This window comes from Setaria viridis, chromosome 8 (genome assembly GCF_005286985.2).
Source record: "Setaria viridis chromosome 8, Setaria_viridis_v4.0, whole genome shotgun sequence".
In the NCBI taxonomy this organism is placed as follows: Eukaryota; Viridiplantae; Streptophyta; class Magnoliopsida; order Poales; family Poaceae; genus Setaria; species Setaria viridis.
In genome coordinates this window covers 21,135,330-21,144,779 of record NC_048270.2, presented here as the reverse complement: position 1 = coordinate 21,144,779, position 9,450 = coordinate 21,135,330, and the positions used below count along the sequence as shown (strand labels likewise).

The window sequence follows — 9,450 nt, the reverse complement described above, 5'->3', positions numbered from 1 at the left end:
GCTTGGTGTGTTCCCGAAAGCGTCCAGCCCATTGAATCTCTACTGTGATAACAATGGGGCAATTGCGCAAGCAAAGGAGCCAAGGAACCACCAGAAGAACAAACACGTAATGCGGCGATTTCATCTCATTCGAGACTTTGTTAACCGGGGTGAGATCAAGATATGCAAAATACACACGGATCTGAACATTTCTGATCCGTTGACAAAACCACTCCCGCAGGCTAAGCATGATGCGTATGTAAGAGCTATGGGTATTAGGTACCTTCTAGATTGACTCTAGTGCAAGTGGGAGACTGTTGGAGGTATGCCCCAAAGGCAATCATAGAGATGATGATATTTCATTTGTATCCATGATTTATATTGTGTTCCTTGAATATCCATTAAAGGCTACTTGAATTGATTTACAATTATGTGAATTGTGTGTGAAACTCTTTTACTTGTGAAATGCTACAATGGTATTTCCGTGCACTTGTGGATTTATCGGTAACGTTAAGAAATACCAACACATACGAAGGCGGTTGCGAGTGGGGCCAGAGGGGGGTCGGCCCAACCCTTGGTTCGGCCGAACCGCCACTGGCTCCCCTCGTTCCCAGCTGACGCGTGGCGGCGGTTGACGAGTTCCCTACATCAGTTAGAGGAGATTCCCTCAATTATTCCTCCTGTAAACTGCATCTATGGGCCTATAAATAGAGGAGTAGGGTTCCATTCTTAGCCACACCAAGAAGAATGACCCTCTCCCTCATGTAGTCTATTAAATACTGGAGTTAGGCTCTCGGGTTCTAGGTCCTCTTGGAGCTAAAGGTATGGCTGTTGGAGATATGCCCTAGAGGCAATCATAGAGATGATGATATTCTATTTGTATCCATGATTTATATTGTGTTCCTTGAATATCCATTAAAGGCTACTTGAATTGATTTACAATTATGTGAATTGTGTGTGAAACTCTTTTACTTGTATGGTTATTCTAAAGTTGTCCCTAGTCGAAGTTCATGTTAGGACACACATGAATATTAGACTAGCACATGTATTAGTTGATGACTATGTTTCACAAGTTATAGACATGGAGATGTCGAACTAATAATGTGGGCACATGTGGAGACATGTGCTAGGACTGACCCAACATGAGAAGTAGTTCTCTCTTTAAACAACATATACGCTTTGTCCTTAGACCTGAGATTGTCGCATGTATTCAAGATGTGGATCGACCTACTTAGGGGCTATCAAACGCTACAGCGTAACAGGGTAGTTATAAAGGTAGCTTTCGGGTTTGTCAAGAAGCATGCTATGAGACATGGTCAATCAAGATGGGATTTGCCCCTCTCTGATTGAGAGTGATATCTCTGGGCCCCTCGAGTGATCGGATCCGAAAATGCATGGTCATGCTACGTACGGTTAAGAGTTAACCTACAAAGGGATTCCGAATAACAGGATCGAGAAAGAGCGGTCGGCTTCAAGCTAGACTAAATATCGTGAGGCAAAGGGAATAGCATGTATATAATGTTGTGATGGTTCATCTGATATGATCTTCGTGTGCGTATAGGAGTTGGCACGTCTTGCTAGAGGCCGCTACCGACTATTGGGCAATGTAGGAGTACTCGGGCCATATCTATACGTATCCGAATCCATAGGGTCGCACACTTAAGGGGCTGGAAGTCCAATTCAGATGTGATCCGAGTTGGATTAGGTTTAGAAGTACTAATGGGCCTTGGACCCAGAGGCCCGTTGGGAACCTCTATAAATAGAGGGGTGGGGGCGCCCTAGGGTTGACACTTTTTGGCGAAACTCATCTGCCGCGCCTCCCACGCCCTCGCCTGTTGCAACTCATAGATCTAGCAGTCCAGCTTGCGATGCTTCCTCCCTGCACGTGTGGATACCTTGGAGGTGTTGCGCCTGTAGCACTTGGACGAGCCGGCGGCGAGCCACGACGAGCCGACGTCGAGCCGCGGTACGAGGGAGATCTTGCTGCACGTGGACGAGTTGCTGAGGAGCTGCTGGACGTCGACGTGATCGACTACGTACGATTACGTTGATCAACTTCGCTACATCGACGCGAATCTACATCTTCCGCACTAGTAGTGCGTCGAGTGGTAATCCCATGATCCTTATACGGCAGTTTTCCTGGTTTACGCGGTAGAAAATTTTTGTTTTGTGCTAGTGTAGCCTACCTCATATCCCAACAATGGTGCGTGTATCTTTATTTCCTTGTTTGACATTATGCTTATCAATAGAATCATCTTCTTTATATAGTGTTGTGCTTGGCTCATATGCTTCCTTGCTAGTATGTCATACTAGTATCCTAGGCTTATATGATCTTGTGATAGTCATATGCCCTTACCATGGTTTATATTTGTTTGATATGCAATGCATGTCTAGGCTAGTTGATATATGCAACGAAATCAGTCCAGTGATCTTTATGGATTGCTGTGACCTACGCTCGGCCATTGGAAGGTGGGAGTCCTAGGCAGGTTATGGTATTGTTCATCAATGCAAGCATGGTGCTTGGGTTGTGGTAACCTCTTTGGAAAAGTGTTCTGCGGCATTCCTCGTGAAGTTCTTCCTGTTGGGCAAAACCAACACCCTTCATGGAAGGATTTCCAGTTTCCAGCAAGCAGCTATGGAGTGAATCCCTGAGGTGTGGGAAAGGCTTCAGGAATACATCCTGGCCAGTCCTCACCATGGGATTGATGCTTGGCTCATTCTTTAGAACTCCTACAATGGGCTAACTCTGACAGACCGTGACCACATTGATGTTGCTGCTGGAGGAGCCTCCTTCTCTCTGACCATAGCAAATGCTACCAAATTGATAGAAAATATGGTCTCCAACAAAGGGTGGAGCGATGTACGACTCCAACCTCGTCAGGATGTGTTGTACATGAATGCCAACAACAACGGGTATCGTCCACAAGTAGGCCAGGAGTGGAATCAACCACGCCCCGACTACCAAGGAGGTAAGAAAGGTAACTATTTCAATTCCAATCAATCCCCTTTGAAAGATCTTATTTTTGGCCAAGCAAAAATAATTGAATCCCTTTCTAAAAAGCTTGCTGCCAACGAAAAAACCTTGGAAAGCCTTTCCTCTGCTTTTAAGAACCAACTTAGTTTCAATAAAATGCTACAAGAGTTCAAGTTCAAGGAATCACGTCATTCTACGAAAGATAGAAGAGTTCAAGTTCTAGGAACCACGTCGTTGGGTAAAGAGATCGGGGAGGCAAACTAGTCCACAGCTCCGCAGTCCGAGGAATCACCGTCCACACCGTTACAACCACAGAACCAAAGAGGGTGGGCGAACAAGGAAGGACAATCATCCGAATCCACTTCCCCATGATTGGATGGCACATCATCAAGCTGAACCAGATAGAGAACAGTCTCGCTCATCAGACTCAAAATGGTGAGCCCTTCACCGATAGGTAAACCGGTAGTTATCTGATATTTGCTTTCCAAAATTTCATTTTCCAACCCTTGCATTTGCATCAGCATATTTGATTTTCCAACACCACTTTTGCATGCTGGAATTCTTTCTGGCCTTTTCCCTTTCAAAAAAATTTGAAAACAAAACTGAGTCAAATTTTAATTGAACAAAATCTTGGTCGATCATGGTTGACCCCTTCATCGCCTGGACATAGTCGATCAGGTGCTCGGGGCATGCCAGTGTTTTAACTTGGCAACCTATCAAGGGAGTACCCGAGATAATGTTTTGGTTGGTGGGTGTGACCGAAATGAAGGACTTGATGGTGATGCAGGGACACAATTTAGATAGGTTCAGGCCGCTAGATCGTGTAATACCCTACGTCCTATGTGTTGTATGCTTTTACTCAATTGAACTTATTTTGAGAGGGTCCCTACCCACCCTTATATATCAGGAGAGCAGGGTTACAGGGTAGTTTTTTGTACAAGAGCACTAGTCGGATACGACTACAGAGTCCTACTCTAACTCGGCAGAGTTGTTTCCTTCTATCCCGACTAGTCCTTCAGGAGTTCCATGTAGTCTACGTTGCCCTGTAGCATAGTCTTCATGTTCTAATATGTCTCAAGTACATCCCCTTGAGTGGGTCCGTACAGATCTTCTGGTGGGCCTGGGGATGTATGGTCGACAAGTCCCCGAGTACTTTGTAGTCAAATGAAATAGTTCCGAGTCCTCAGCAGACATTGGTTGACTAGTCTTTGGTGCTCGTTGAGTACTTCTATTGTGGCTAGACTTCGAGTACCCGAATACTGTCATATGGCTGGAAGGTACTCCTGCCCCATTCTTACGTTGGTTTTGAGTAGTTTGTCTTCAAGTCTTTATATGGAAGTGTGATAAAAATCGCACTCCATATGGAGTAGCCCCCGAGCCTTAGGTTGAATCGAAGAATCATGCTGAGGGTCAAACTGAAAATGCTTCGTCTTTCCTTAATCCCTAAAGAAAAGGAAAATTTGGTCTGACGGGTGAGGTGTATGTAGCCCCTGAGCACTTGATCGACTAGGTCCAGGCGATGAAGGGGTCAGTCATCATCAACGTGACCGTTGGTCTTCAATCTCACAATAAATCTTTAAGGGTATCAGACCGTTGCGAGATTACCAGCTGCGTTCCCAGAATCTCAGAGCCGTTTTAGATCCGTTGCACTATTATAAAAGATAAGGCTAGTAGCCTCCATGGTTTACGCTTTCAGCCATTCACATCTGTTATTCTCCATCTGGAAAAACCCTAACGCCTCCACTTGCGCCGCCACCACCACAATCAGCTGAAGTAAGCACCTTGAGTGTTATAGTATTTTTTCCTCTTACTCCCCTTATGCGCCCCAAGGTGATGCATGTGAAGAAGATACGGAAGAAGACAAACAAGTCTAAGGGAAAAGCCGTGGAAGAACTGATGAAAGATTCCAAGAAAGGGAAGGAGCCACAGCTTCCTCCACCCAAATGTTAGCCTACTGATTAGACGGCTCCCCCAAATCAAGCATCTGCTTGGAAGATGTCCACCACGAAGAAGGAAGCAATCCAAGAGTTGGCGGATGCGAAATAGCTACAAGAGGAGGCCATCGTGAATTGGAGGTGCGCCTATGCCAATGCTTGGAACTTTGAGGCCCATCCAAAAGAGACAGTGATTTCGGCTCATTTTGTAGAGAGAGGTCTTGCTGTTCCTACGTGAAAGTTCTTCAAAGGTATCCTCAACTTTTACGACATTCAACTTGTTCACATGAATCCTAATGGCATATTGCACATTGCAATCTTTGTGCATCTTTGTGAAGCATATTTGGGGATACAGCCCCATTTTCAATTGTTTCGCAAGCTTTTCTGCTGCAAGCCCTAGCCTAGTCAAGATAGGATGGTAGTACTTGGAGGCGCGGGCTTTCAACTGAGGGACTCCGATGTGTATTTGGAGTATGAGACTTTGCCATCCCATGGTGCCTGGAAGGAGAAGTTGTTTTACATTAAGAACCATAGGCCTTCAATGCCAGTGATCACCGAGTACTGCTCGAAGTACTCGAGCAAGTGGCTTGAAGAGCCTAGCATTGAACACAGTCATCAAATAGTCGAGTTGTTGCAGAGGATTGCAGCGTTGAAGAAAGCAGGGCTGATTGGGATAAACATGGCAGCCAGCTTCTTGAAGAGAAGAGTACAACCATTGCAGCTGTGCCAGACTTGGGGCTATGAGTAATCAGGATTTGATGATCCATCGCGGATGTCAGTTGAGGATATATCTGATGATGCAATGGAAGACTCGTTGGGCAAATTTTTCATGAATTTCCAAGGGGTACCGAAGTCGATGAATCCATCCAGGAATTTGACAAGTGGTATAAACCTAGAGAGGTAACTTGCTTTTCTTTTGAGTACCCATAATTAGTAGTTGTTATGTTTGCCAATCAGTAATTCCTTACATAGGAGGATGTCCTTTTATACTTTTCTCCTCCTCCTCACCCTGATGCTGATGGCACAAAGAATGCGAAATCTATGTACTACGTGCGCTTGCCTGATGATCCCTCAGAGGAGGAGGAAGATGCTGGGGACTCTAAGCTGCTTGGCAACTCAGATATTGCGTCGTCAAACTCCGAGTTGTCTGATCATGTTTCTATGCAATCTCGAGTACTCAAAGGATATAAATTTGGAATCGACACCTCGAAGTGTCAAGCGGGAGATGTTGGTGATGAAGAGGTCCAGGCTCCAATGCCGAAGAAAAGATGGACCATAGTGCTAAGTGATCAATCACAAGCACTTGGAGACGTTCAAGGCTCCACCGCTAGTAATTACCTTTGCAGAAGAGCAGTGTGATGAAGTATGTGTACTTATATAGCTTCCTTGAGTAGTCAAATTGACTTGTTTTGACTTTTGTGTTTGCAGGTTGTTGATGATGTGGATGAAGACATTGAGGAGGCCGTAGATGCAGCGTACGGAGCTGCCGAGACTACTTCTGATGATGTAGTCGCAATAGCTAAAGACGCGGCTGCTAGTGTGGTTTCTTTGGAGACATCTACTAAACCCGTTGATCTTGAAGTTGCAAGTGGTGGAGCGGGCAACCCATCAAAAACTACCATAGGTGGAACTGCGAAAATGCCTAAAGCAGTTTCTGACGCCACTTTGCTTGAAGTCCCCACTAATTGTGAGTACACGAGTGTTGGTAGTAGTCGCGCGTACATTATCTCTGAGTTGGTTCTTTCAGGTCTTGGCAAAAACACCGAGGAGTTGCCACCTGTACTGGCTAGTGAGCCAGCTTCGAGTGTACAGTTGGTTCATGTGGCGAAGAAACGTCGTCGAGTTCCTTCCTAGTCTGCCTAGTAAGTACTCTGTTGTAATGGTTTGATTACCGAATTTACAATCAGTAGTCACTTTCTTAATCTTGAATCATATTTGATATCAGGACTTTCGAGGATATTATTCTCAAAGTGGTGAGCACAGAGCAAGTTGAAAATCCGTCGGGCGTGGACTCTGCTATGGCACCCGTTGTCGATTCGACCAGTGAAGACCTGGCGCAAACTAGTGACACAAGTGCGGTGACTCTCACAGCCTCCATACTACAAGATGTAATTTGTTCACTTAAGGATCCGGCGCTGCCAGCCCCCGAGGTTGCTAATGACAATCCTCCCCCCGCAATCGAGATTGCAACGATTACAACAATGGTGAGTATCGAAGAGGGGGTTGTAGTAGTCTTACAGGGTCTCAAGGCATCTGAGGAGGAGGTTGCACCAACTGCTGTACTTGAGCAAGCAGCGGGCAAGAATGTTTCAGAGACTAGAGCTTCTTTTTCTCAACAACTGGTCCTCACGCCGAGTGTGGGGGCTAGTGTGGGGTCCTCCGCAAAAAGTCGAATTTTGTGAGAGCCCCCTAGAAGAGCTGCCGCCGATATTAGACTTCGTGAGCTTGAATCAATAGTTGATGGTTTATACTCAGGTGAGTTCTTAGTACCGCGTTTGAGTACTTAATTTTGTAGCCTAGCGCCATTTGCACTCATAAAGAGTACTAATTGTTTGGTTGTGTAGGATTTATATGAAAAATCTTGTAAGAATATCCAGGTTGTTTAGGAGCGGAGTGAGGCCGCGTGCCGTGTGGCGCAGTTGGAGAAGGACATCACTGAGGAGCGCCACCACGCTACTGACTTCCTGAAGAAGTATGAAGATGCCATTGAGTCCTTTCAAATTGAACGGCATGAATTTGAAGTGGAGAGGAGCGGTATGGCGACGCGCAAGCCCTGACTTGTCTATACCCAACCATAGGTTGTTGCAACACTTTTGGTTAGGGCTTAGCAAGGAGTCTGCCCTATAGCGTGTTATCACTGTTGGAGGATCGTTCACCCACAAAACCATTGCCGAAGGAGAGGCACTTCTAGATCGCATTTTAGAAAACACCTCTTCTACCAAATCCCTCTTAGTAGTAGAACCGTCAAGTCATGAGGAAGTCTCGTTGGTTGAAACCGCACCTCTGTTACTAACCTGCCCAAAGCCAACCTCCGAGCCTTCCCTCGAACCCAGAACACCAGAGGAAGAAGAAATTCAACCTTCAGAGTTCCCTTTCAAATTCGAGGAGGATTTATTTGAAGATTATGGAAATACCTCGAATTACCTATACCAAAAGAGACCCCCAATCCCAGTTAACGCTACCTAGCCTCTTGATAAGGTTTTCCTTTAAGGAGACTGTTAGAGAGTTTACCTCTGTCATTAGCAATGAATGGCTACAGGAGGGAGATCTTTCTTCTGAAGCAATTTAGATACGTGCACCCTCCTCAGCCATTCAATGCCATATCCAAGGGACTGCGGTAGAGGTCCTCTATAATCCCATGGTTGAAGCAAACATCATGTCCGCATCTTTTGTGTTCCCTTGCCTAAAGGAAAACCCTTTGATTCCAACCAATAAAACCTTTAGGAATGCACTGCACTCCATCCTAGGGAATAGGGATTATACACAATGTGCTTGTGTGGCATGATGACGTCGAGGCCACCCTCGATTTTCATGTCTTTGAAGTCGAAGACTTCAACATTTTAATTGGGCACCCCTTCGAAAAGTTGTTCGTATATGCACCCACACTTGGGAACCTCGATGTAAAGCTGGGGATAAATGCTTTCTCGATTCCAATTTCTCAAACGAAGAACACTATAGCTGAAATCCTCCCCCAAGTAGAACCGGTTGAGGAAGTTTTGGCCATTTCACCCTTTGACCCTCATGAATCATCCTAAGAGAAAAATGACGAGCTTTTCATCCAAGAGGAGGATGATCTAGGATAAACTCCTAAGCTCCCCACTCACAAAAAGCCATCACGACCACCAATCGAGTTAAATCCTATTACGAAGTATATATGTATATTAGGATGTATTTATCCTGTTTTGTACACTTGATGCATTCCTTGTACTCCAAGCCATATTCGCCATATATATAGAGGTAACCCCCGCTCATTAGAGCATGTGGTGTTTTCCCATCTACTTTTCTACATGGTATCACGAGATTAGATCGTGGGCCTCCTCTCCCTGTGCCTTCCCCCTGATCTGCGCAACCCTAGGTGATGCCTCCCCTACTACGCCACTGCCACCCACCCTCCGCTGCACCTCCCCGACCGGCTCCCCCCACCCCCCGATCGTGCGCCATGTCCTCTGCCGACTCCTCTGTGTCCGGCGATACCACCGCTCCTACTGCTAATCCTGTGCTGCCTCCTGGACTGCCCCTACTACCAACAGCGGTGCATTTGTGCCGCCACCTGGCACCAATAGCTCCTCTGGCGGTGCGCCCCAAGCTCCTACTACCGGCAACGTGCCCGGCAACGATGGCGGTGGCTTCATCGTGTACCCGGCGCCGCCGCCCGCTATCCACCCCTACGCCACCATATCCATCAAGTCTCACATCCCCATGATGCTGACGATGAAGTCCAACGCCTACTCCACATGGGCATCCTTCTTCAAGTCCATGTGCGGCAAGTTTTGCCTCAAGTCGCACATCGATGGCACGGTGGCGCCCCGTCCCCAAGACCCTGACTGGGATCAAGCGGATTGC

The 9,450-nt window shown here is 46.3% G+C and overlaps 1 non-coding gene across 1 annotated transcript; it reads right to left on the bottom strand.

Annotated features, from left to right (window-relative positions):
• Positions 1–2,575: 2,575 nt before the first annotated feature.
• On the bottom strand, positions 2,576–2,682 carry LOC117834890 (small nucleolar RNA R71). The gene has a single exon (XR_004635845.1). It is a non-coding gene; the product is annotated as a small nucleolar RNA R71 (small nucleolar RNA).
• Positions 2,683–9,450: the final 6,768 nt, after the last annotated feature.